The sequence below is a fragment of the Vipera berus genome (genome assembly GCF_964194415.1).
Source record: "Vipera berus genome assembly, chromosome: 1".
NCBI classification, from domain to species: domain Eukaryota; kingdom Metazoa; phylum Chordata; class Lepidosauria; order Squamata; family Viperidae; genus Vipera; species Vipera berus.
This window is the reverse complement of record NC_138202.1, coordinates 87,545,094-87,572,065: the sequence shown is the minus strand read 5'-3', so window position 1 is coordinate 87,572,065 and position 26,972 is coordinate 87,545,094. Positions and strand designations below refer to the sequence as shown.

General features: G+C 41.2%; 1 protein-coding gene across 1 annotated transcript in view; it reads left to right on the top strand.

The window, feature by feature from the left end:
• TPCN2 (two pore segment channel 2) overlaps positions 1–18,118 on the top strand; it is a 106,651-nt gene extending 88,533 nt beyond the window's left edge. The window contains exon 26 of the mRNA XM_081312904.1: positions 18,036–18,118. The gene's annotated coding sequence lies outside the window, so the exon portion shown is untranslated. The remainder of the gene's footprint in view (positions 1–18,035) is intronic.
• Positions 18,119–26,972: the final 8,854 nt, after the last annotated feature.

Here is a 26,972-nt window from a genome sequence, read left to right as displayed (position 1 = left end):
GTAACAAACATTATTATGAGTCTTCGGAGAAGGGCGGGATATAAATGGAATTAAAATAAAAAAAATAAAAAAATTATTAGAGGGCTGGAGGCTAAAATGTATCAAGAATGGTTGCAGGAATTGGGTATGTCTAGTCTAGTGAAAAGAAGGACTGGTGGCGACATGATAGCAGGGTTCCAGTACCTCAGGGACTGCCACAAAGAAGAGGGAGTCAAGCTATTCTCCAAAGTGCCTGAAGGCAGGACAAGAAGCAACGGATGGAAACTAATCAAGGAGGGAAGCAACCTAGAACTAAGGAGAAACTTCCTGACAGTGAGAACAATTAAGCAGTGGAATGGCTTGTCTTCAGAAGTGGTGGGTGTTTTTAAGAAGAGACTGGGGAGCCACCTGTTTGAAATCGTACTATAGGGTCTCCTGTTTGAGCAGGGGGTTGGACTAGAAGACCCCCAAAGTCCCTTCCAACTCTGGTATTCTGTTATTCTTTTGAGCAAAATATTTTCCAAGCTATGGTTAAGTCTGGCTCTTGGAGAAGAGGTTTATAATCCAAAGTTGCAAAGCCTTTTTTTCCCCCCTAAAAGTTTTTGGAAAATATATTACAATGGTTTTTGTACTGTCATCATTGATTTTAAAATCTTGTTTCTTTTGTTGATTTTATATTTTATAGCTGCCTTATGTTTGATTCATTGTCCACTGTTTTGATAGCTACTGGAGGAAGGCCTCTTCCTCTTCCTCCTCCCCCTCCCCCTCCTCCTCTTCCTCCTACTCCTCCTCCTCCTGCTGCTGCTGCTCCTCCTGCTCAGTCTTTTTGTCAGCTGCCTAAAACTGGAAGTGATTCTTTTTTCAAGCATACTTTGTAGAGTTGCATTCCCAAGATTTATTGAGATGAAGGAGAAAGGGTTATAAGAGTTCCAGCATCTGAACTCTTCTCTATTTAGAATCAACATCCTTGTGGACAATAGGACAGAGAATTTGTTTTCTTTTCTAACAGTGTTCCTATGATCCAATGAGGACGATTCAGTGAGAAGGTTATACCTGACTGTTTACATAAAAGTCTCCTAAAACTTTATGGCCTGGGAACCAAAAGTTACAATTGCCCACTGAATTGCTTAATTAACTGAAATTGACTAAGGGTTCTCAGTTTGTATTTCACTATTGATTTTAAATTTGCTGTTAATTTGTTGAATTTGAAATTTGAGTTAATCTATTGTATTCTCAGTCATCCTGGCCATTGGTACATGAATGGCCAAAATTCAGAGTTTATAATTCCATCACTTTGTGGAAACACCAGCTAGGGAAAAGTTAGTCTAGCCTAGAAATAATTATTAAATGAAAAGAAAATGTTTTTCTCAAAATGACCAGGCTTTTCCTAATATATTTCAGAAGTTGAACTTAAATATATATGTGGCTAGATATGTTCTGATTGTTTCAGGGTAATCATAAGTGCATATGTTAAAAAAAGAGCTTTTAGATTATCTAGTTTATGTTAATTTGGAAAGCTACAATAATGGGTTTAGACTTTAAAATTTCATTAAAGTTTCTTTCCTTTTGAGGAATTGTCTTCATGTGAAAAGCCTAGATTTGTTGAGTCATTTTTAAACCTGAAGTAGATGCCTGTATCTTAGGATGGGAGATAAGAAATTCATTCCATTTGTTCTTCATCAGCTAATCAGCATCCTTAAAATATTTTCCACCCTCCCTCAAAAAAAATGTGTTTAATTAGCTAGATAGGGTAGTTAGTAAAGGAGCATATTACTTTACCAACAAGATGTTAGACTAATCTAGATTGTCTAATTTAGACTAAGGATTCTCAGTGAGGAAAAGCTGTTTGATGTGACTTTTTTTGCAATATTTATGGAGCATGCCTACACATTTGGTCCTAAAGGGATTAGGTTTATATTAGTTAGCGGAGTTAGCGGAGAAACCGGAGCCGAACAAAGCCAGCCGCAGCAGCCCGGGAAGCACCTCCGTTCATCAGTCACATGGGGCCGGAGGAAGCAGCGAGGACGGGTTTGAAGCAGAGGTGGACGCACTACACCTTAGAGCAGACATGTCAAACACAAGGCCCGGGGCCCAGATCTGGCCCGCGAAGTGGTTTCATGTGGCCCACGAAGCCATCCTGGAAACAGTGAGGGAATGGCCCCCACTGCCTTGGCCCTGGCCCAGAGACCCTCCTTCTGCCAGAGACCCTCAGATCTGTCCCACTCCTGCCCAGGCCCCCATAGGCACCCTCGATGCGAACGATGTAGAGCTGGCCATGCCCACTCAGTAGGCCATATGCACTCTAGCCACGCCCACCCAGTAGGCCGTGCCCACCCAGGCCACACCCACCCGGCCCCTTGAGGGCAACCGCAATGCTGATACGGCCCTCAATGAAATTGAGTTTGACACCCCTGCCTTAGAGCAACTCATCCATCGGGGAAGCATGATAGCCCGAGGGGTCAACAGTCGACCACCGCAGGCAACGGCCAGGACAAGAAATGCTCCGGGTGCAAGTGCTGCACGACTAAACTGAAATGCGCTGGGTGCGGAGGGAATCATCACCGATCCTCCTGCAAATTCAAGACAGCCAAATGCCGAGCATGTGGCAAGATGGGACACATCGCGTCCGTTTGCCAGAGCCAGAACTGAGACACTCTACACAAGGTGGATGCTGAAGTTCACCTGCCATCAGGTACTGGGGCTCCGAAGCACATCGTGCCTATCAGCTACACCGAGAGCAGACAGGTGGTTTGTAACACGGGAGCTCGTCAATCGCTCACCCCCAAAATCAAGTTAGATGTGCAACTTCAGGGGGTTCCCTGTAAAATGGAGCTGGACTCCGGCTCCTTAGTCTCAGTCATTTCTCACAAGACTTATAGGTTAATTTGCAACAGTAGTGGCCAGTGGGTTCCCTTGAGGTCATCTAGCATAACCCTAACCAATTTTCAGAACGCCCCAATACAAGTCCGGGGGGAGGCTACTCTTGTTGTGCGGTACAGAGAGTTCCACAGGCCCTTGGATGTCCTAGTGGTCAAGGGACAGAGGACCATTCTGCTAGGGTTAAATTGGTTCCAAGCACTGGGAATTTGCATTATTGGAATTCACCAGACCCAGGTCCTCAGCATCGAATCTGTCTGTAAGGCATTCGCAGACGTGTTCGATGAAACGCTGGGAAAATACACAGGACCACCAATTGTGTTCAGATTAAACTCCAACGTACAACCCATCAAAATCAAACCCCGGAGGGTACCATTCGCTTAAAAACAAAAAATAGAATGGGAACTCAACAAGCTAGTCGCGCAGGGAGTTTTGCACCCGGTCGAGGGAGCTGAGTGGGAAACCCCCATTGTGACCCCACTCAAAGCAAATGGCAATGTCAGGATCTGTGCTGATTATAAATGCACCATCAATAGAGTGTTAAACCCACATGCGTACCCTGTGCCAACAGTCAGCAGCATCCTCACATCGCTCCAGGGAGGCACTATCTTTGCCAAACTGGATCTTGCTCAGGCTTATTTGCAACTCCCGGTCAACCCAGAGACCGCCGCTGCACAGATTATAGTCACCCACAAGGGGGCGTTCTGGGTAGACCGGTTGCAGTTCGGAGTTAGTGTAGCTCCAGGCATCTTCCAGGAGGTGATGGAGCGAACACTAAAGGGTATACTGGGGATATACCCGTACTTTGATGATGTTCTCTTCGCAGGGGACTCAGAGGAGATTTTGGCAGAATGACTGCAGGCTGTTTTGGGGAGATTCCGTGCTGCTGACCTCAAGCTTAAAAGAGATAAGTGCATTGGGGTGCCAGAAACAGAATTTTTGGGGTTTAGAATTGATGCTCAGGGGGTTCACCCCACAGCATCCAAGGTGCAAGCAATCAAGGAGGCTCCCACACCAAAAAACAAGGCGGAGTTGCAAGCTTTCCTGGGGTTACTTAATTTTTATCACACCTTTCTACCCCACAAAGCATCCATTGCTGAACCATTGCACAGATTATTGGACAAGCACACCACATGGAACTGGACCAAGACACATGACACCAGTTTCCAGTCCCTAAAAAATCTTTTAGCAAGCAATGCCACAATTACTCATTTTATAGAAAACAAACCAATTTGACTCAGCCTTCCATCCTTCCGAGGTAGGTAAAATGAGGACCCAGATTGTTGGGGGCAATTAAGCTGACTTTGTAATAATGCCGCTTGGGGTGTGTGTGAAAGCCCTAATAAGCAGGCATATACATAGAATGAAGGCTACTGCTAAGCTTGTAAGCCGCCCTGAGTCTTCGGAGAAGGGCGGGATATAAATGGAATTAAAATAAAATAAATAAATAAATAAATCCTCTTATGGGGTGGGGGCTGTGTTAAGCCACCTAGAGGATGATGGCAGACAAGTCCCCATTGCATATTACTCCAGGACATTGTCAGCGGCTGAGTGGAACTATGCTCAGATAGATAAGGAAGCCCTGGCAATAGTTGCTGGAGTAAAGAAATTCCATGATTATTTGTATGGTAGGGATTTCACTATTTTCACAGACCATAAACCCTTACTAGGTCTGTTTACCACAGACAAGCAGACACCAGAAATCATGTCACCCCGAATGCTCTGATGGTCCATTTTCCTTTCAGCTTACTCGTGTAAATTAGTACACAAGCTGGGCAAGGAAATGGGCCATGCTGACGGCCTAAGCAGACTCCCTTTAAACAACACTGAACCAGATCCAGCACCGGCAGCCCAAATATTGGCCATTCAAGATCTGCCAGAATGTCCTCTCAGTGCCAGGGACATTGCAGCTGAAACACCAACAGACAAGATTTTGAGTAGGGTTCAGACGTGGGTGAACACGGGGTGGCAAGACAAATCCCCAGGGCCTGAATTCATGGCATATTTCACCAGGAAGCACAAGTTGTCCTCACACAAGGGCTGCCTGTTGTGGGGATGCCGGGTTATCATACCAAAAAAATTGAGAGACAGGGTCATTCACTCACTACACGAGGCTCACCCTGGGGTGGTACGAATGAAGGCATTGGCAAGAAGTTATCTGTGGTGGCCAGGCCGTGACAAGGACATTGAGGAACAGGTAGCTGGCTGCTACACCTGCCAAAGGTCTCGGCCAACACAGCCTCACGCCCCAGTTCATAAGTGGGAGGAAACACACACACCCTGGTTCTGAGTCCACATTGACTACGCCGGTCCCTTTCATAACCAAACATTCTTGGTAGTGATGGACAGCCATTTCAAATGGTTGGAGGTAGTACCTGTGAGTAGTATGACCAGAACAGGGACTGTCCAGGTGCTCATGGGACTCTTTGCCACACATGGCCTTCCTGATGTATTGGTCTCTGATAATGGTTCACAATTTACTTCCTTGGAATTCCAGGCATTTCTGAAGACCAATGGAATTAGACATGCCACCTCTGCTCCCTTCCACCCTTCGACTAACGGCTTGGTTGAATGCATGGTGCGCACCACAAAGGACGCATTGAAGTGCATCATCCAAGGGGACTGGAAACAACAGTTGGCCAAGTTCTTACTGCACCAACACACCACACCCTACACCTCTACCGGGAAGAGCCCAGCTGAACTTCATTGGGGCAGGCGTCTCATAACCACTCTAGACAGACTACACCCGGACAGGGTGGCAGCAGACACTGAACACCCAAAAGTCCCCAGAGAATTCTCTAAGGGAGACTCCATTTGGGCAAAGAACTACAGCTCTGGTGAGGCATGGGTGCAGGGGGAAGTGGTTGAGAGAACAGGACCATTGTCATACATCGTAAGGGTGGAGGGAGGTCTCCAATGGAGGAGACATGTTGACCAGCTCAGGCGTCGGGTTCCTGAAAAAGTTCCAGCCAGTAACAACGAGGAAAACCTTCCCAGACCTGAACTCACTCAAAATGACAAAGGGGACACAGGGGAAAGGGGAGTGTTTTCCAAATCTTGGTCTTTGGGACAATTCCTACCCCTTCAACACCTGGACAATAATAACAGGCCTATGACATCTTCCACAGTACCAGGGAGCCCTCATAACTCCAGGTTCATTGTGGGCAGTCGCAACACCACACCTGAAACATCATCACCGGTACCTGGGGCACGCCACAACCTCAGGCCAAATGAGACACGTGGCAACACTTTGCCTGGGGGGGAACACCTGAGGTGTTCTAGCCGATCCCACAGGCCTTCTGCTTACCTCTCGGATTATGTGCAAACTTGAGGAGAGGGCAAGGGAAGACTGTGAGGGAGGTTAATTGTATATAGTTATGGGGGGTAAAAATTGGGAATTGTAACACAAGGGCATTGTCTATTCTTATGGGGGAAGGGGTGTAGTGTATGCTGGGATAGCATACATGTGGAGCAGCCGAATAAGGAAGCGCGGAGATGGAGAGCTCCGTGCAGGAACAGCGTTCAGCGGGAAAGCCGGATTTAAAGGGATTGGCTGCCCTGCCAGCGGGAAACCTGAGTTTAAACTTATTGGCCAGGCATTCACCTGGACAGGTATAAAGCAAGCTAGGTAACCTTTGTTCCTCAGTTCAGATCACGCTGTCATCTAATAAAAACTCCTTATACTCCTCATGTTCGTGTCTCATCTATTCATGAACCCGACATAACAATAGGCACTCTTGACCATAATATCCTCCTGATCTTTCAAGAGGAATCATGGCTTCAGAAATACTGTATCTTCCAATTTTTTAACATGATCCTTCAGAGGAAGTACAACCCTTTCCAGATCAGGCTGTATTCTCAAATCTCAGATTACTTTGTCTTTTAGTGTTTTATGCATTGTTCAAGATGAGCACTTCATATCCTCCAGCTTTCCTAAGATTGTGTGGGAGTTTAGCATACTTTGCTTTGTTTATTCAGAAATGGTTGGCTAAGTCTTAAGGGCTAAGCTCATTAATTATGAACTTGTAACTTAAGGGAATTTATGAATGAATGTGTGTGATCACTCTTCCTTCTAAGCCTTGCCTCACCCAACTTGGTTAAGAAATAGGAAGGAGGAAGCACACAGAGTTGGCAATTGAATTTTCCTCCTGGGTGTTTCTTTAATCAGTGTCTTTCCTCTATTGTTATTTTCTCCAAATAATTCTTGCTTGGTATGTGTTTAGCAAGTTGGTATTTGTGCTACGTTTTTGGCCTGATGATCACTTTTCTTTTTTATAGTTTTCCCCCCCAAACTCATCTGTACCTAAATGCATAGAATTTCCTTTGCAGTTCTCTTCTAAATATAACATCTGTAATAGTAAAATAATTTTCAAAGGCTCGCTTTCGCTTCTTTGCAATCTAAAAATATAACCTTGGAGTAAACCACTTCCAACTCTTCAGTCAATGAAAGATGACCCTATTCATATGCTGTTGACAAGACTGAAGGTCATCATAAAAACAGTGAGTATGGACTAGGCTTATTTAGGGAAAAACAAATCAAACAAAAGTATTGCTTTTAGATGATAAAATACCTTAATTATCTACAACCAGAAAGTTGCTTTTGCCTGTAAAGCAGACATGTCAAACACAAGGCCCGGGGGCCAGATCCGGCCCATGAAGTGGTTTCATGTGGCCCGCGAAGCCATCCTGGAAACAGTGAGGGAACGGCCCCCACTGCCTTGGCCCTGGCCCAAAGACCAGAGACCCTCAGATCTGTCCCACTCCTGCCCAGGCCCCCATAGGCACACTTGATGTGAACGATGTAGAGCTGGCCATGCTCATCCAGTAGGCCATATGCACTCTAGCCACGTCCACCCAGTAGGCCACGTCCACCCAGGCCATACCCACCCGGTCCCTGAGGGCAATCGCAATGCTGATGCAGCCCTCAATAAAATTGAGTTTGACACCCCTGCTGTAAAGTGATATATAATTAAAAGCCATCTTACATGACTGTTTTCAAAGAGAAAAATCATTCAGACATACTGTTTCATCCCAAATCAAGAGATGGGGCTTCTTCCCCTCATATATTTTATTGTTTTTTTAAAAACATAAATCACTTAATAGTTGGTAAAAAGTGTGTTTGCTGGGTTTACATTTGTAAAGAAAAATAATTAACAATTGGTTTCTATAATCCCTAATCCACATAGTACATTTAATTGATTTCCCTTTTCCCCCAAAATGTCTTCTTTGCAAACCTTGAAATAACACAGTTCTTATTATTTTGATAAATAACGGTTACATATATGATTTTCCTCAATATTCCTAGAAATAATGATCACATCAATATAATATTTCTTTTCCATCTAATCATTCTGATTGCCTCATCTTATATCCTGTTGCAGTCCTTATTTAGATTTGTTTCTCCCATAAAATTCAAAGTATTCTTGCTGGTTAAGATTTTCTCAACAGTTAATTACATTTAAAGATTTAAATCCATTTTTCCCATATAAACCATCTCAACACTTTTACATTTCTTAAAGAATAGGTAAAAACAGTAAACTAAAGGAAAAGAGAGCAAGAATAAAGAAACATAAAAAGTAAAATACTACTTAAATATATATTCCTCCTAAGCTAATATTTATTCATTCCCAAAATTTCTTATTCTTTTAACCATAATTAAAAATATATTTAATATTTAAATATTCCATTTATTGTGTCTAGTCATCTAATCCTTTAACTCTTATTCAAAATATTTTTTCTTTTTTATACATTATAATTTCTCTAAATACAAACACATTTAATTATCTAAAACATTTCCTTCACTTAAACCATTTCAACAGTATTATATTAGTTATATCAAGAAATAAAATTAAAAAGGGGAAAAAAGCATACAGTATTATTTAAGTAATTCATCCCTCTTAGAATGACATATGTTTTCAGAATCTTTTCTATTTCTTTAACCATATTCAAACAAATGTTTCTTTTTTAAATATTCTCTCTGGTAGATCCCGTCATCTATTTTCTTAATTTTCACTTTGATCTTTTTCCTTTGACAAGTATCTTTCTTGATCGATGTGTTTTGCTGAATCCAAAAGTTTTTCCATATATTCCAGACTGTTGCTGTAGGTAAAAGAAGTAAATCAAATAAAGTGTCTTTATATGAAGCTTTTGCCTTTCCATCTTTTTTGAAAATCTTTTTCTTTTTTTCCTTCTTTGGTTCTCTTATAACTTCCTTTCTCTATGAAGTTTTCAACATCTTTACATTCCATTTTATCCAATCTGTTTTTTTCCTCAGATTTATTTTGTAGTCTTAAGGGATGAGTTGTTTTCTCCATTTCTTGTAAATTTTTCCCCACTAGGATTAAATCATGTTTTCTTGCTTTGTTAAGTTCCATCTTTGAGTCTCTATTTTCAATTTTATGTCTACTTATTTGTTTTGTCTGCTTCTTCTCTGGTGTTGTTTCCTGGAGGTTTTTTTTTGTTGTAAAGTTAACTTAGAAATAGATTGATTTATATTTTCAAAGTTATTTTGGATTTCTTTGTGATTTAAACTCAGTGTTAATTGAATTAATTGCAGTATACTATATATCTCCTCCTGAGAAGTATTTATGTTTTCTTGGTTTGTTCTATCTACATGTCTCTGATCCATGATGGCCAAAAGTTGACGTTTTCCTTCTTATCTGCAAATAGCTTTAGAGTCCTGGTTAAATAGATATTTGTAATCCAAAGAGTTCAAAAAAGATTATTTTTCTAAAGTTTATAATTCTCTCTTTGTCTGCAGCCCAGATTGTTGTCTTTTTTGGGTCACAGCTGTTCTTTGTTATTAAAGCTTTGAAGGTCACAAACACAGATGAGCTTTTCCCGGGGTTTGGCAAGTTCTCTGTGGAAATCATAACTGCTATAATCTTCATCCACCACTAGGTGTTAGCATCTATTTAATTTTCAATATGAACAATGGTCTTTAAAATGAGAGTCTTAACCATTCAACAATTTTAAACTTGTCCAAAGTTAAATTTTAGCTTTCAAGTTTATAAATTTATTTCACTACCATATATTTTGATCCTCCATAGAAAGTTTAATTTGCCCCTTTTATTAGTATAAGGGTGGGGTGGAAATCCCCCTTCTTCACTTTCAGAGGTATTTTGCTTCTTGGGAATCTTTTCCAGGAAATTAAGTGTAGAATAGAAAAGGGAAAATCAGATTCCTCATCCAGTTTTCTGTCGGGTTAGAAGGCTTTCCCCAAGATGAATGGAGTGACCTCCATCATTCCAGAGTCACCGGGGCACTCTTATTTCTTTGTCGCCTCTCTGGGGCAGCTTGGGCCCATTAGGGTCTCCAGGCAGGGCAAAAATTAGCTGAGGGGGTGCAGCGGTCTGCAATCATGCGACCAGTCGCTACAGTGCAGGACCAGAAGTCCTAGAGATGCAGCTTCTTATTGCTTGACAGTGACAACCTTATCTGTATTTTTTTTCCATTTCATAATGGAGACCAGCAAATGGAAGAACTGACAATAAAAGCAGAGATGGTTAGAAATCAAGTGAAAATAATTAAAAAACTGGACACATCCTGTAAATGATGAATTGCATGGCTTTTGGCTCAAATATCTGATGAATGCTGGCTGCTCAAGAGCAATTTATTTGCACTAACACAATCAAGGCCAGAATTGAAACATCAACAACTGATTCAAACAGCAGATTGTGCACAGAAGCAAAAGAATGGTAGATTATATACACAGCTCATGCAAGAATATCACACAAAGTGATCATCAATGACTATATCACATAGACACTTAAATGATTCACTGGAATACCTGTAAAATTATCATGCACCAGTAATGAAAAATTTGTAGGAACAAGTAGTTAAAAATGAGCAAGTCAAAAAGTTGAAAATGTAATTGAATATGAACAAGTTAAAATATTGTGGGACTTCAAATACAAATTGATAAAGCCGTAGCATACAACATAGCAAATACACCAGTGGTTGAAAAGAAGAAAGTGTGGATAATTGATGTGGGAATCCCAGGTGACAGTAGAATAGCAGACAAAGAATTGGAGAAGATCAACAAGTATCAAGGGTTGAAAATCAAAATTGAAAGATTATGGAATAAACTGGCTGTGGTGATCCCAGTTGTTATTGGCACACTGGATGCCATATTAAAAAATCTTGAATGGCACTTAGAAAATCTGCACACTGACAAAATTTCCATCTGTCAATTGCAAAAGACCCATAACTTGGATCTGCACATATAGTTCATGTTCATAACATGCCTGATATAAGTTATTGGGGGGAAAAGGAAGTCTGGTTCATTGATATTGTTATACCAGGTGATGCTAGGATTGAGGAAAAAGAATTGGAAAGCAATTACAGAATACTGGGGCTTATAGACTGAAGTTGAAAAAGAAATTCTTTGTCAAAGCAATCATGTTTGAAGTCCTAGGAGCAATACCTAAAGGATTTCCTTGATATCTGGAAATATGGAATTTACTAGACCTGAACATTTTAATTTTACCCAAAAACAAAAAACCCTGGTCTGCTTGGAATTGCCTATGTTCTTAGGTGCTACCTTAATAATTCTTAAAGTCCTTGGTTAGGACATGAATGATTAAATTTCTATCAGTTTTAGATTGTGATTCTAACTAAAGATTAGCCATTTACTTTTGATTGATGTAAGATGGGCGGCTATGTAAATTTTTTCAATAAATAAATTTATTTGGAACAGCTTATATTCTGTGATGATACCTTTAATACTGCCAAATAACATCTGCCTATTCCAGTTCCTTGATAAGTGAATAAAATCCACTCTCACATTTGGCTGACTGTGCGACCAACCATAATTATTTTTTATTATACTTTAGCTTCATTAGTATTATTTTAAGTAGAACACATTACATAATGTAGTATCAAATCCATACTGAATTTAATGAACAGAAAATCATGAAGAGACATTAACATATCTTAACCTGTATCTTTTGAACCTCAAGTATGATTAATTAACAAATGATTCCTACATCTATCTGAAATAATTCTGAAATAATATAATTAATTGAATTTTTGAAAAATATATAAATAACCCAACTCTTCCTTGTTTCTATTATACATTTCCCTGTCATTTAGAGCTGTGTGCCAATGTGTTCCCTTAGCAGTGGAAGCATTTCCCATTTGCCTTCTTGATCTAAGGGTCAAAGAATCTCTGATAATAAAAACAGTTGCTGAGGTTTTTCTGTTGAAAACCTCTTAGTGAAAGCTACATTTTAATTTTATTAAACTTATGTCCCATATTTATATATGCAGAAATAAACCTAACTTAGTCCTACTGAAGCCTGCTAGGATTAACATTTGCTTTTAAATCATTCGTATAAAGTACCAGGCCATTGTGTTAGCATTTGTAGGTCCATTTTGAAGGATTTGAAAGATGGATAAAGATTAGTAAGTTCAAATAGATCTTTTAAGTGCAATTTTAATGGCAATAAAATATAAATCATAACTGAAAAAAATCTTGGGAAAGAATAGCATATAAAATGTCCCTCCTTGAAATAATTATGAACTATTTTAGAATCTTCCTTTTGTTTTGGCCCTTCTTTTTATCTTTGGTTTTCCCTTTCTTTCAAGGAAACAATGCTACCTTGAGATTTTTCTTCTGCTAATGTCTATACCTTAGTTTTCTTACATCTTTAACCTCTTGTGACCTCTTTCTTCTGGGAGTTTTAATTCCAGACATACTGGCTATATTCACACAACATGGTTGACTGAATCAACTACTTCCTCCCTTTCCAGGTTAAACATTTATTCCCATAGTCAGCAGTCCATAGTCACCAATGTCCCAGTGAAATGGAGAGAGAGGCTAGTTTTGAGGTCATTCCAGATGCTGCAACAGAGGTTGAGAGAACACAATTATCTGGGGGCCAGCAGTGTCCACAGAGTAAAGGAAAAAGAAGCAATAATTATGGAGTATAATCAGAGTTCCTCAACAGTAGATGAATTGCTTTTTCTATGTGGTGGAATTAGTTTACTTCCAAATAATCCTTGGATTGTTTTGGAAAGAGTTAATTTTTTTCTGACTTCCTGGTTTATTTGCTTGTATAATACACTTAACATTCTCTTGACCCAGCTAAAAGTTAGCTTTGTGAGGTAGTCCAGAAAAAGAAGCACAACCAGGGATACTAGCTCAAACTTCATTGTAAGGTTACATTAACAGTTGTTAATATAATAACAATTCTAATACAATAACAATTCATCTTGCAAGAGTGACAGTATTTATCCTCTATTTATTCTCTGGAACACTAGAGAGGGTCTCTTCTGAAATATTTTCCACATCCTCTGCAAGGTGAGATATTTTTTACACACTAGTTGTCCAGTCTATGGCTCTCCCTTCTGTCTCCCAAGGTCATTCCCACATAACATTACACTAAGTGTTGTCAAGTCTACAAGACCAGTGAGAACTTTCACCACAATTCTGTGTTCCTCATGCAACTGATCATACCTTGTGCTGCATCCTTGCCAAAGTTCAGTCAGTTATTTGTCATAGGCTTTGTTGCTATCATAACAAAGTGTTGTTCATTCCTGGTAGTACCATATGATGCAATATAGAATTGGATAAAAAGTAAAATGCCTTAAAATTTTTTTCTTGGTTTGGAAAAACAACTTTGATAGTCTTTCTTTTCATTTTTGTCAACACTTGATAAGGTCTTCCTTTTCTGCATTTGTAACTTTGTAATGTTGTAAGTTATTCGTTGCACATTAAATAACCTGCATGTGTTCTGTGCCCTTCCAGCTCAATGTAACATTGAAAGAACTTAGATGTATAATCACCAATGCTTAAAACAATTGTTGACTTTGTCAATACTTCACATTTTGTTCTTTGCAGATAAAAATTCTTAATTTGGCTTTTAACAGAAGACATTTAAAAGAATATCTTGTTTTCACTTGATTGTGTGGGGAATTGTGGGACTTTATGTAAATATTCTGAAATGAAATGCTTTTACCTTTCTATCCTGATAAATGGCCATGCTAAACGATAAATATTAGTCACCTAGTCTTTAAGGATCTTATAAAACTTTAGCTCCTATATTAGAGCGAAGAAACTTCCTTGCTCTCTGCTGCTCTCTTTTCACTTTCCCTGAATATGTGACCCATAATGTAAGTTAAACGTCCAGTTTTCTTATTCTTTCAATATTTTTCTGCAAATATATTTTCTTTAGTTTAATATTTAGTTTAATATTTATTACATATTTCTAACAAATTTAGGAAAAAATGATATATACTTTACTGTTTACTAGACTTTATGTAGATATATAAAAAAGGTGGAAATGTTTTATGAATAGTGAGTAAGAATAGTAGATTATGACTAATAGGTTACATGTAATGTAGTCATACTAATATAGGAACAGTATACATTGCTTTTCTTTTTTTTATTTAAAAAGTTTTACAATACATTTTGACTTTAATCCCCCCCTCCCCCACCCCTATCCAACCCTCCCTATCCCTCTCCCCCATTCCCTCCTCCCCCCCCCCCGACTTCCCAGAGCTAAATACAGGGTATAAAATCGAAAAACAAACATAAACACCCCTATGTTATCAACAATAAACTATAAATTCTATCTCTCTCTAGCTCATGTAAAATGAGTACAAACAATATTAATATTACAAATAAAGTAAAAAAGAAAAAGAGGAAAACAGAAAAAGAGCTTTACTCAAAATAAATTTTCTTAATCCCAGTCCTTATTCATATTAATTTCAAAAAAAAAAGAAAAGAAAAAAAAACTTTCACCTGCTATTTGCATTCTCCCACCTTTCTCTAATTTCCAAACAAATTCTCAGTTACACGCCAAAAGCGCCTATCTCTGTTAATCTTAATAATCTCCGACCAAACTAAACTATGATCAAAAATAGTTCTTGCATGTATCACGCCAAATGTCTCGCAGTTCCAAATCATCCTTAAGTTCAAATAAAAGTTCAAATAAAAAGAGTATATAAAAAAAAGATTTAGGCAATCTCTAAGACAACTTGTTGTTAATTAGGAGCTTACATACCCATTCTTAGTTCAACACATACTTTAAGTCCATAACCCTAATATACTTTTCTAGCAAGCAAATAACATCAATCTTACATTGTGTAAAATATTTAAAAAAAAAACTTTCTTTCTCCTCTATAATAATTTTACTCCATTGACATTCTAATCTAAAAATTTAATCAGCAATCTTAACGCCCCAAAACTTTTGGAGCACCTCTGTCATGACCCCCAAAACTTCTTTAGACCGCTCTCCTCCCACATCTTCACTGTAAGCACACTTTGAAGATTCCATAACTTTCTGCTGGTCTTGCTCTTGCTCTCGTCTCGCTCTTCTTAGGGCGGCACGCATCATCTTCTGGCCTCCTGCAGCAACCGATGAGACTGTGACTTGATCCCCTCCAACACCATTGTCCTCTGTCTGTCTATCTGCAACATCTTGAAGCTTTCCCACACCGTATCCTTTTGCACCTTCCAAAGATGATAGGGGGGGTTGCTTTTAACACATTACTATAAAAATCACGTGCCTGAGCCACAGTAAGCAAACGATGTCTTTTACCTTCGTGCGTCGCCACCAATCCAACTGGAATCTCCCATCTAAACTTAATATCACGTTTCTTAAGTTCCTGTACTAGAAATGCAAAATCTTTCCTTCTCCTTAGGATCTTCGGAGGGATCTCTTTTAAAACCAAAACTTCTTGCTCAGCCACTACCAAATTAGTATCATAAGCAGCTTGAATGACTTCATCTCTAATTACTCTCTTTGTAAAATAGACCACCACATCTCTGGGTAACTTCCTCTGTCTTGCAATCCATGAATTTACACGAAAAACTTTGTCCATATTTCCCTCAATTTCAGATGCTGACTGGCCCAGTACCCCTTCCAGAGCCTCAGAAATCAGCTGCTTTAAATCTTCTTTACCATTCTCCTTTAAACCCCTAATTCTAATAGCATACTGCATCTGATTATACTGAACAAGGCTCAATTCATCGTCCATTTTATCCCTTATATTTTCATTTTCTAATACCTTTGCTTCTAATATAGAGTTCTTTTGACTGAGATCCTCCACTTTTATATCCAGCTGTAGCACACATTCAGCTACGGATTCAACCATAGACAAGATGTCCACCCTCATTGCTCTCAGCTTCTCTTCCATCTTCTTCTCCAATTTCTCCATTTTCTCCTCCAGCTTTTTCAACTTTTCATCCATCATATCAGACATCAATTGTGCATGCTTTCCAAGAGCGTCTTGTAAATCCTTAAGCGTCAATACCGGGGGAGATGCAGGAGGAAGCAAAGCTTGCAATGAGGTCTCTTGCACCAGGGAAGACCCCGCATTCCGAAGAGCTTTAGAAGTTTTAGCCGCCATCTTCCCCCACTTTCACTTATTACGCACTTTCACTTTAAAGCTATAAAATCCATTGAGCTAGAGAGTAAAAATAAAGAGTCCACTTCACCTTGACCTCCTGTACCGCTCTGCCTGCATCTTGATAATCAAAAGTATTTCCTTTTGGCAGGGGTGGTTGCTAACACCTGGCTCTGCTCCAAAAATCCCAGAGCAGAGGCGCTGCGCAGCTCGGAGCAACCCAGGCTTCGGGGGGGGCTCATCCTTCAGCCACCCAAGCTCTCAGCTCAGGCGGCCCCGGAGAGCTCAACCCCTACCTGGGGCCTCACCCCCTCCTCTTCTCCCGAGGAGGGGGCTTCAAATCCATCTAAACAGCTGATTGGCGCTGTTTACGATGGAAAAACACAGCTGCGGAGCGGGCAGCCCGAAAACGGCTGTCTTCGGCGTCGCGTCGCCACCGGAAGTCTATATATTGCTTTTCTTGTATAGTGTACCATGATTTATAGAATGAGAGATTTTGCAGATGATACCAAACAAACTGGCAGTACTTTTCTCCTTCCACTTTTTTCTTTAACAAATTGAAGATTACCAAATATGTCATTGCAGTTTTTTAAAATCTAACAGAGATTAACAATGTGATTAAATAATTGAACTTGGACCAGAGAAACCCAGGTTCATCTCAATCACACTTGCATCATTGAAACTTACTGGGTAACTACCTCACTTGGAGTATTAGTCCTGCCACTTTTTTTCTGGGGGGAAAAATGGCAGGATAGAAATCGAACAAATAAAAAAAGCAGAGAATCTATAATGAATTTAATATTGTCCACTATTAACATCACAATAGCTGCAACATTACTGATGGTCTATAATTGAGAAATGTATAAATGCATTTTCATTAAAAAAAAGGTGCAAGTAACTAGGTCATTTGGATTTGAGTAAGCATCAGAGTGTTCAGAGTTTTTATCTAGATGAGAAAGTGGACCCAGAGTAACAATATGCCCAGATCTGCTTTGATGGACCAGAATAATGATGTAAAAGATGGAGTGTTGCCCATGTCACAATGGACATATCTCAGTTAACATACTGCTTAAATTAAAAAAGGAGCTAAAATTCTCATTCTACAATTATAAAGCACTATATAGTTATCATGTGAGAAATATGGAAAATCAGCTTTGCATGTTAAAGACGATAAAAAATAAGGAAGCTTAATCATTTGCAGTATTAGTACTGTATAGAAATCTAGGAATGGTACAATGTGTCAGTTGCTCAGAGTTTGAGGTCTGAGTGATTCATCTTCTTGGAAGTTGAGAAGGCATATTCTTCCTAGGCATGAAAAGAGCAACAGATTCATAATTTGAATATAACTGGCAGAGATACAGAATGTTGTGAGCTTCTTAGTGACAGAATTCTACAAGAGATCTGCTTTGGCAGTACCTGAAACTATGATATGTTGTGGAAAGATTACAAAGGGTTACCAAAGTCGGCGCTTCTCTCTTTAAAAGCAAAGAAAACAGATTCAGGAATATCTCATCCCTTGGATAAATGAGATGACTGTAAATAAAATGTATATATGGTTCTATTTGTAATGTACATACAGATGTATGTGTATGTACGTGTGCATGCACACACACTGCTGATACCACAAAAGAAATACCTGTGTAGCCAATCCAGAGGAAAACACAATAGTTACCTTTGAATGTGTTAATCATGTCTGGGAATGTTTCTTGTCCCAGGTTAGGACATCCAATTATATACAATTAATGCATTCAATAGCAATAGCAATAGCAATAGCACTTAGACTTATATGCCACTTTAACAGCCCTCTCTATGCATTTTTTTTACAGAGTCAGCATATTGACCCGCAATAAACTCGGCTCTCATTTTACTGACCTTGGAAGGATGGAAGGCTGAGTCAACCTTGAGCCAGTCAGGATCGAACCCCTGGAGAGAGCAGTGAGTTAGCCTGCCGGGCTGCATTCTAAACACTGTGCCACCGTGGCTCAAGGTAATAACGATGAGGTAACTATTGTGTTTTCCTCTGGATCAGCTATACAGGTATTTCTTTGGTGGTATCAGGATGGTGTGTGTGCGTGTGTGCGTGTGTGTGTATGTAGTATTAGTAGGACTAGATCAACCACAATAAAATGGTGACCTTCTGTAAAAGGTTTTCTTGGGTTGGTTGGCTTTTTGTGTAATATCATTTAATTTTTAATTGTAGAAAAATGAGCTTAAACTCCAGGCATCCATAGACAGGGTTTCTTTATTTCAGCCATTTTTATGCAGGTTTCTCAAATGTTCATAATGATTATAACTTCCTGCACACTCAGAAAGACTGTTCAAGTCTTAATGAAATAATCATGCAGGTGACAATTTCCTTATCTCTTCTCGGATTTGGGGAATTTTGGCCACAAAGGTTCTCCCTCTAGCTATTGCCTGCATTGATGAAATAGACATTTAGGCTGATCTGACCTTTTTTTTTTGCTGGGATGTAGTCTTACCTCCTGATTTAGAAGCTCAGAATCACTCTGCTCTGCCTTGGTTTGAGGTCACCGCCCTCCTTTCTCTGAGACTAACTTCTCACAATTTTTCCCAACTCTTAGCCTACAGGGGATGTTTCAAAAAGAGACATTGCCTGTGTCCTGCAGGAAATGAAGTTGCAGGAACACCAGCACTACCAGCATCCCATGGCCTTAACTCTTTGCAGAGTGTTTGCTGAAGTAACAGTTTGTCTTTGGGAGAAACACCCCAACCATCAGTTTTAGTTCTACGCTGAAGTCTGTCAGCTCCTTCTTGGTAGCCCTGCCATTCCCTGACACACATGGCATTGCTTGATGTTACACTGTGCCTATTTGTGCTGTGACTCAATTCACTGCCAAACTAGGAAATGAGTGTGTTAACACAGTATGTACATAAATGTTTATCCCTACAGTTCAAGGACAACAAGCATTGGGAGGTGGAGGTACCATGGTAAATCATATAATGATATCCATTTGTATAGTCTCCCAGTTGCTAGAGCAATTCTGGGTGGTTAACATGAAATTAGAATTATGCAAATTAAATTAAATTAAATATTACTCAACAAAAAATAAAAATACCTCCCCTCCCCAGAATTGGTGAAATAGCTGTGACATCTATCTCTGTAACATATTTGTACCATTCTAATCTGACTTTGCCTCAATATTTTGTTTACCTCCAAATAATATGATTAGTTGTCTTCACATTCCCCCATTCTATGCGGGTTTGTAGCAGCGTTTATGCCAATCAAAAGTGGGCAAAATCAATCCTCTTTTAAGAATGTATTTTTTAAACACTTAAAACACTTTTAAATCTTTCCCCTCAAGCTTGCTTTCACTTAATGTCCCCAAAAGATTTTCTCCTCAAAAGAAAGTGAACAATTTTCTTTTCAAGATTTTAGGTTGACATGAGTGTATGTATGTGTGTGTGCGTCTGTGTCTGTGCGTCTCTGTGTGTTCTTGCATGGGGCAGCGTGCTAATTGTTGACCAATGCATTTTGGGAAGTATCTGTGCTCTGATTTTTTTTCCCTTTCATCTCCCTCCCGCCTTCCCTTTTCAATTTGTTTAGGAAAGAAAAAAAAGCGAGCCTTCCAGTGTTGTTTCCTGCAAAGACCATTCTTATAAGTCCATTGGGCAGCGTGTGTGTGTGTGTGTGTGTGTGTGTGTGTGGGGAAACTCATAGCTAATTGGCTAAAGAAAGGCTCTGATTGTCTGGAGGGGGCTGGAAAGTGCCGCATGCGCTTTTGAAAAGGAAGAGGGAGAAAGTGCCTGGTTTCGCTAAGCAGCTGCTGTTGGAGATGTTTGGAGATTACATCAGCACTGGAGGAAAAAAGATCTGGAAAAAAAAAATCCAACTTCAGAGAGAGAGCGAGTGAGTGTTTATGGAGGCCCCCCCCACATTTTTCCCCTTCCAAAGATCTTCTGACAATACTGTTATTGTCAATATAAGAGTTCTTAATTCTGTATGAATAGTGCATGGGGCCCCTTGATTAAATAGTGTGTTACATGTTCCAAATCTGTCAGCTGCACTCTTCTCTCACATGCTAGTGAGATCACTTGGAATGGAACCTTATAGGAACAGCTCCATTTGTCATACATCACCTAAGTGGGGCAACATTATATAATTAGATCATCAGAAATAGTGATCGTGTTTTTTTAAAAAAAAGGTACAGTATATCATCCATCCATCCATCCATCCATCATCCATCCCCAACCCCAGTGGCTTCAATATGGAATCAGGCCTTTTGATGACTGTGCTGATTTTGATTATATTAATGCGATTTATTTTATGGTCCTGCTTCAACGTTTATTTGGATTACAAACTGGCACAAAGATTTCCTAAAAAAAGGAAGGACTCCTGAGAGGGCTTATATGCATTTTCAATGATCCAGTGACACCTTTTTGAACGATGTCCTAGAAGAAGATAAATTTTTATTTTTAAAATGGGTGATTTAACGGTCTCATTTGTTGTTTCGGTAGGATCAAATGCATGTGGCATTTTTTTTTTAAAAAAAGTGTTCTCACCTTTAATGAGACACAAATTGCAAATTAGTCGAATTAAATGATATTCCTTGTAAAATAGTTCATGAACTTCTTGTTGGAACAAAACTGCAACCATTTGCTACTTAATTGCTTTAGTCTAGCCAAATGTGACTTTGTTGTTGAAAGTCTGGGCAGCCAATCAGAGAATTCCACAATGTTGACAAGTTATATGAGATCACTTCCTTATTGCTGGCCAAGGTGTTGACCTGCTGCTTTGGTCTTCAGTACTGTCTGCACGTAAACATCAGCCCGTGTCAACTTGAATCACGAAGACTGGCATCCATCTGAAGAAATGAATGCCTATAGTTTTCAACAACCTGTTCTTTAAAGTAACTCTTCAGAACTGTTTTTATTAAAACAAATTTCAGTATTTGAGTCTGGAGACTTTGCTTGGTGTGTTCTCTTCCTTCAGTTTCTTAGTTTTGGGGAAAGAATAATAGATCCTAAAATAATAATACAAATTAGGTAAACTTCCTTTGAATTTAACCAGAGGTCTGTCCAGTCCAAGAATACTAAGTGCTGTTGCATATGTACCACATTCTCACCCTACAGTACTTTACTTTAAAAATTTATTTCAGAAGTGGAAACCTAGTTGCTGCCACTTTATATCCATTAAGACAGACATGTCAAACACAAGGCCCGGGGGCCGGATCCGGCCCGCAACGTGGTTTCATGCAGCCCGCGAAGCCATCCTGGAAACAGTGAGGGAACGGCCCCCACTGCCTTGGCCCTGGCCCAGAGACCCTCCTTCTGCCAGAGACCCTCAGATCTGTCCCACTCCTGCCCAGGCCCCCATAGGCACCCTTGATGCGAACGATGTAGAGCTGGCCACGGCCACCCAGTAGGCCATACACACTCTAGCCACGCCCACCCAGTAGGCCACGCCCACCCAGGCCATACCCACCCGGCCCCCTGAGGGCAACCGCAATGCTGATGCGGCCCTCAATGAAATTGAGTTTGACACCCCTGCATTAAGATCTAATAAATCAACACTCCACAGAATTTAGCTTTGCCTCTTTTTTGAGAATGGGATGTAAAAAAAAGGCAACAAAATTTAAAGATAAGAGTGACGGGCCCAAATGCATGTTTCATTGCACCAGCACTAAAGACCTCAATGTATAATTTAGATGGGGTATTCTGAGCCCAGTCAACCTCATAGAGTTGTTGTTAAGTAATAAAAATCAAGAATCTGCCTTATGCTTTCAAAGAAAAAGTTAGATATAAAAGCAATGAATGAATTAAAGCATTGTAATTGAGTGTCAAAGCAGAATATACAATATCTGCCCATCTTCCAGACTTTTCCAAGCTGTAGTAGCTTTTCCCCCCAAGCTGCTTTTCTCTAGCTGAAATGGGACTGGGATTTCTATAATACCCAAGAATTGTAGTTCAAATATACTTTGGAATTATCCAGTTGGAGAGACTATTGAAGGTGAGTCTTCTTAGATCTGCAGAAAATCTTGTAGAAGGGCAAAGTTTTATTCTGCCTCAAATGGTTACATTGATTGTGGTGGGAATTAGGCATTTTCACCCATGTTCCAGAGTGCAATGTCATATTAAGATAGATAAGATAACTTTTATTGTCATTTTTTATTGTGAGCACACTGGCACACATTAAAAAAATGAAATTCTGCTGTCTGCTCTCAATACACACACACACACACACACCCTTACCCATACATAGCATATGTATACACATTTTATATCAGGAGTCCCCAACCTGTGGGCTGCGGCCCAGTACAAGCCTGTTGGTCACTGGGCCATGGGAATGGCTGGCAAATGCATGCATGTGTGCTAGTGGCCCCATTTGTGCATGTGTGGGGCAGTAGCACTGCAACTATGTCATATGGGCACTAGCGGCCCATTTGTACATGCACAAGGGTGCTAGTGGCCAATTTGCATATGCATGAGGGTGCTAGTGGCCCATTTGCATATGCACGTGGGCGCTAGCAGCCGGTTTACACATGCTCATGAGCGCTAGCGGCCCATTTGTGTATGCATGTGGGTGGTAGCACTGCCACCAGTGCCTCCATGGATGCGTGTGCCCCACTTGCGCCTGCATGTGGGCACTAGCACTGCCACCATGTACTCACCCATTTTGTGCATGTGTGTGTCTGTATGTGCATGTACACGCGCGCGTACATTTCCCTGCTCCTCCCTTTCCCTACGGGCCACCAACCCAGAAAGGTTGGGGAGCTCTGTTCTATATACATACATACATGTATGTATTTGAAATTGACAGTGATTAATATATCTATATCTATATATCTATATCATCTATATCTATATCTATTTTTCACTGTCTATTTTGAATACATAGCAGAAAGAGGAAACTTGAGAGTTTGCAAGGTTGTTATTATATGGAACAAAGCTGTGACTGAATCTAGATGTTCTGCTTCAGATACCACAAAGCCTCCTCCCAGAAGGTAGCAAGAAAAACTGGTCACAGAGATGTGTAGTGTCACTCACAACACTGCAGTCCCTACTCGAGCAGCGCTTATATGTTATGTCTTATATTAGTGTGTTTTAGTAGTGATAGCACATTGAACTGCCCTTATTACTGTTGTGCTGTTTCACATCATTGGAAAATTATGGTTAAACACATGAGGTTACTCTGTCTGATTTATAGCTATTATTATTGTCTGATTTTTCTGGCACAGGCAGCTTATCTACTGGCATTAAGCATACCATTAGGATAAGAAATAAACACTACAGCTCCATGAAATTTCCAATCACAAACCATGATGTTACATAACAGGGTAGCAAGACATACAAGATTCATCTTGAGTGGAAAGTTCCCACAGTGGCGACGCACACAAAAAATCTGATATGCCACAAATCCCTTGGAATGTAGCCTGTGTGACAAGTGCTCCTAAGTTATAGTTATTTAAATCACTGAATTTGCACACATTCTCTTTTTGTTCCTTCCATTCCAGTCTTCCTAGTTTTGAACTACAAATAGTGACAAACAAAGCACCCTTTGTGCAGATTTTAAGAAATACCCTTACTTATTATACATTTGCATTTTTACTTATGCTCCCAATTTCCCCAAAACTGGAAGAATCCATGCAAAAATCAACTGATTTTCAATTTTATTTCTATACAAATATAAAAAACAGAATTGGCATCAGCTCTAAATTGAAGTAAAGAATTATTATTATTTATTTATTATTATTTATTATATTTGTATACCGCCTGCTTTAGAGAGAGCAGGCGAGACAGCAAAGTTAAGTAAACTTAACTTTATTAAGAACCAGGCAAAGAACAGAAGAACAACGCTCCTATTTATACTAGCAGCTGTTAACGTATTGTCCAATCAGGGCTAAGCCGGTTTCCCGCGCCGTCTGCTTCGCCAATCCGAGCCGGCTGAGTTTGACAGCTCGGAGCTGTCATCGGTAGCGCGTGCTGTTGCCAGGTGATTCTGACAGCCGAGAGCTGTCAGACGGTGGGCGCCTGCGTAGTTCTGTCCGGCAGCTTTTGACAGCTGTCAAAAGCTGCCGCGGCTTTTACCTCAGCCCTGTACTCTATTATTATTATGTTAACGTTAATAACATGTAAATACATAACACCCCTTACCCCTCCCTCTGATTGAGTTGCCGTTTCCCCAATTGTTTCTTTTTGGGATTGCCCCATTCGAAGTCTTCCAAATAGGTGGGGGGTCTTTTTATTCTTTCAGACCGTCAGGGAATTGTTTCTTCCGTTTGTTCCTTTTCTTCGTATGTGTTGGAATCTGGCTCGGGGGGCGGGGGGCTTGATTCTCTTGCTTCGGGGTTTCCTTGCGGACAGAAGTCATGTGCGGGGTTTTGTTGTGGTGTCATTTGTTCAGGGGTGTCTTGGTTCGCAGTTGCCTGCGGCGGCGGTTCAGGTTGCATTTCAAGGTTCCCCCTTTCCCCCATATTTTGTGGGCTGCGACGCCGTAGTTGGTCAATGTGTCTGCGGATATGGGAATTATTTCCTGTGTCAATGACGTATGATAGGGGACCTGTTTGTTCTATGACGACCCCCTGTGTCCACTTATTGCCCCCTCTGTAGTTCCTGGCCCAGACAGCTTGCCCGGTGCTGAGAGTTCTGTACCGCAGGGGCAGCTCTGGGTCTGGTGGGGATCTGTCAGGATGTAAACGGTCCAGTCTGGTAGTTAGTCTCTTGCCCCAGCGAAGTTCTGCTGGAGACTTCCCTGTGTATTTCCCTAGTGAGCTGTCAAAAAGTCCGTGAATTGAAGGCAGACGGATTCTAAGTTTGACAGCTGAGTGGTGTTGACGCCTGTCAGCGCTATCCCTAGTGCCTCGAACCAGTCCAGCCCTAGCAGGCTGGTCCTGTTTTCCTGGGTAACTAGTATAGTAAGGGGTCCCTTAAATTGCTTAAACTCCGTTGGGACGGAGGCCTTTCCCCGGAGTTTAATGGGCGTTTTTTGAAAATCCGCTAGGCGGAGTTTAGTGGGGCGTAGGGCAGGCCGTTTTCGGCTGCGGTTACAAATGTCCCTGTAAGTTTGCCAAGAAATGAGAGAGACGGAGGACCCAGAGTCCACTTCCATCTCACAGGGAATTCCGTGAATTAGGACGTCCACCTTGACTTTGGGCTTAAGGGTGCTGTGGACCGTGCGCTCCCTCACTTTTCCCTTCACATTTTGTACTAGGGGTTTGGATTTGTGCCTGTCCCTGGGTGTGGGTTGGTTCGTACCTGCAGACGTCACCTCCAATTCATGTAGATTTTCTCGACTCCGGCTACGGCACACAGCTTTGAGGTGACCTGTTTTTCCGCATCCATGGCACTTGGCACTGCAGAACCGGCACGATGCTCTCGGGTGGCTTCCGCTGCAGCTGGCACATTTAGCCCTGTTCGGCTGGTAGCTGGTACTCTTGTGGTTGTTGGAAGGGCCCCCTCGGTTGTTGCGTTGCAGCCTGAGTCTCTCGAATCGCCGCTGCACGGCATCGATGTCCATGGAGATGTCGTCATCTTCTGGACCGCTGAAAGCGCCGTCCTCCTGGTGCACGGACCCACTGGGCCCGCTATCAGGGGAACGTTGGTTGTCACCGTAGCTGTCTTCGTAGGCGATGACTTCCATCGCCACTTCAGCCAGCGTCAGAGCGGGTTTGGCAATCAGCTTCCTCCTCAGCCGCTCATCTTTAAGCCCTATGACAATTTGGTCCCGGATTCGGTCCTCTAAATCGGGGAACCAACATTGCCGCGCGGCGTGTCTGACCCGGGTTATAAAGTCATTAGCGGGCTCGTCAGGAAGCTGTACTCGTCGGGCGAAATTTACCCTCCAGAAAAGCTCTGACTTCGTGGGCATGAAGTGTTTACTCAGCCCCTCGGTGAGTTCAGCGTAGGAGATTGTTGCGATGGGTTCTGGACTGAAGAGCCCCACAGCGGCATCGTAGACGGCGGGCCCGCTGAGCCAGAGGAGGGCGGCTGCCTTCGCCCGGTCATCCGTTATCTTCTTCACCACCAGGTACCCTTCTACCTGGCCTAGATGAGATTCCCAGCATTCTGGGTGGCGAGTGTTGAACTCGCGAATGTGGCCATGGTTCGTCATGCTGTCTGTCTCGGTCGTGGGTGCTGCTGCTTGCGTTGTGTGGAAGCTAGGCTTCCTAGTGACTTCAGCGAGTGACTAGCTCAGGCTAAGGGGAAAAATCTCTTCTCCCCTTAGGCGGTGACTTCAGCTATGCAAGCAGGCATCCCATCCTCGTCGCCAGTGCTTTAGAGAGAGCAGGCGAGACAGCAAAGTTAAGTAAACTTAACTTTATTAAGAACCAGGCAAAGAACAGAAGAACAACGCTCCTATTTATACTAGCAGCTGTTAACGTATTGTCCAATCAGGGCTGAGCCGGTTTCCTGCGCCGTCTGCTTTGCCAATCCGAGCCGGCTGAGTTTGACAGCTCGGAGCTGTCATCGGTAGCGCGTGCTGTTGCCAGGTGATTCTGACAGCCGAGAGCTGTCAGACGGTGGGCGCCTGCGTAGTTCTGTCCGGCAGCTTTTGACAGCTGTCAAAAGCTGCCGCGGCTTTTACCTCAGCCCTGTACTCTATTATTATTATGTTAACGTTAATAACATGTAAATACATAACACCGCCCTTCTCCCGAAGGACTCAGGGCGGTGAGTAGCTGTAGCCTAACTTGTACAAGCTGTAGCCTAACTTGTACACAAACAAATAAATACATAATTATTTGTTACTGCTATCAGTTAAAATATAATTATAATTTGCTATCTCATTTCAAAGGCATCTACTT